This window comes from Atractosteus spatula, chromosome 24, assembly GCF_055471065.1.
Source record: "Atractosteus spatula isolate fAtrSpa1 chromosome 24, fAtrSpa1.hap1, whole genome shotgun sequence".
Taxonomy (NCBI): domain Eukaryota; kingdom Metazoa; phylum Chordata; class Actinopteri; order Semionotiformes; family Lepisosteidae; genus Atractosteus; species Atractosteus spatula.
This window is the reverse complement of record NC_142729.1, coordinates 12,142,536-12,144,577: the sequence shown is the minus strand read 5'-3', so window position 1 is coordinate 12,144,577 and position 2,042 is coordinate 12,142,536. Positions and strand designations below refer to the sequence as shown.

At 40.3% G+C, this 2,042-nt stretch overlaps 1 non-coding gene across 1 annotated transcript; it reads left to right on the top strand.

Annotated features, from left to right (window-relative positions):
* The first annotated feature begins 242 nt into the window (after positions 1 to 242).
* trnaf-aaa (transfer RNA phenylalanine (anticodon AAA)) lies at positions 243 to 324 on the top strand. The gene has a single exon. It is a non-coding gene; the product is annotated as a tRNA-Phe (tRNA).
* Positions 325 to 2,042: the final 1,718 nt, after the last annotated feature.

Genomic DNA, 2,042 nt, shown 5'->3' with positions numbered 1-2,042 from the left:
CCACATTTCTCATTTGTTGATGTTTTTTCTGTCTGCCAAAGTTGCATTTTGACATCTGGACGGGGAGACTTGATCATTCGAACGTGAAGCTGCCCTTAAACCCTCTGAGGCGTATCTGTCTGCCGGCATGTATTTTTTCAAAGATTTTTTTTTGAACGGAGAGCGACTTTGAAAAGGTTTCCGCAGCCACATCGCACTCCATGTTAGTTTGTAGGAGGAATGCAGCGGTAGCAGAGCTTGCTGTAGTCGTAGCCGAGTGGCTAAGGCGATAGACTAAAAATCTGTTGGGGACTCCCCGCGCAGTTTTGAATCCTGCCGACTACGGCGTCTGCCGTACGTCACCGTATGCCTGCGCGGCAAAGGCAAAGTGCCGCTTCCCCTTTTTCTGGTACTTTTAAAACGCTAAATCGCTTGGACCCTCTGCCATGGAAATGAATTCTTCAGATAAGAACACGTTTTGTGTTCGCACGACCGATGTTCTACTTATGCCTTTGAAAACCTAATAAAGCTGAAAGAACCGACACGATAGGTTCTTGTAAAGCACGCCTGTAAAGAACTGTTAACATCAAAGGGTTTCAGTGTATTAACTGAGGAGAAGGCCTGATCGCTAATTGTTGACTTTTTATTTGGTGTGAGAAACACTCTCACTGAGCATGAAGTGCAACAAATGTAGCCGCAGAAATTGCATAACGCTTTCATTTATGCTATTGCAGACACCAACGTTGCCTAGATAGAAAACCGAAATAGCCATGGGTTTGCTTGCTGGTCTGAAGGATCTCTCTTCGAATCTCTATCATTTGTCAATGGAAGTAAAAGGCGCTGCAATCTGATACATGTTCAGATTCAAACCCGCAGCTGTTCTTCGAGTTTATTTTTTGACTAATTACAACTGAGTGTCGCATGAGCAGTTACATAAACTTATCTGGCATATTTTAACACAAATGCCATTCTTAAATTAAAACTAACAGTACATTGTCATGGACATTCAGTTACATACAAACAAGAGACAGACAAGAGAATATTTCTACCTTTCATGTGGACTACAGATGCAGCCATTCAAAGTGCGCGGCACTGACACGTACCGGAGGTAATTGGCTACGGCCTCGCGGATCGTGACGCGCAATGACGCAATATACCGCGGTACGTGACTGGTTGACCGACAGAGGCACTCGTGGTGCGTTGGTCGGTCGTAGGAAGATTTAAATGTCTTTACTGTGCCCGTTTTAGTATTGAATATTTATATGGAATTTTACCACTGAAGGGAAATCTTAGTAGCTGAGCATAAAAAGAATAGGAGCATACTGTAACGCGTGTGAAGGCCATGAACGATATTAATTTTGGAGCATAAACATACAGTATATGGCTGGTCTCGGTACTAGTAAACCATTTCTCCCTAAACATTTTAAACATCGAAGACTTTAACTAACGTGATACCGGAGGCAACAAGCAAACTTTTAGAATTTAATTAAAAGGGAATATACAGATGCAGCCATTCAAAACAAGCGGGGTATGCTGTGGTATAACACGGTGGGCGTGTCACAGTAAACCGCATCATACCGTATGCAAATTAGATTATGTTAATAGTATCTGGAATCACCTTGTAAAACCGCCAGGTGGAGCTAATAAAGGTTAACCTCTCCTGTACAGCATTTGAGCTGTCACCAGAAAATGTCAGTTTCGAATCACTGCTGAGGGACAATCTTTATTCAATTAAGAATTTAAGTTGTATACTCTTTAGATTTTTAAATTTAAACAGTGTATTACAGCATGTTAATCATTAAACATGAAAAAGGCGGTATATTTTATAAAAGCAAGATTGTTCTTTTGGACAAAAGTACACAACCTACGACCTTTATTATACATATTTTAATTATGCAGGAATATTTTATGCATCAAAGTCTTTACCGAAGATATTACTAATAGTATTAATAATGAATGACCTTGGACAAGCTGTAAGCTCAAAATATTACCCTGGTCCACATTCTTTGTAACCATCTTTGTAAACGAAAAGAGTTTATTTTTTCATTGACAAAAAGTAACAC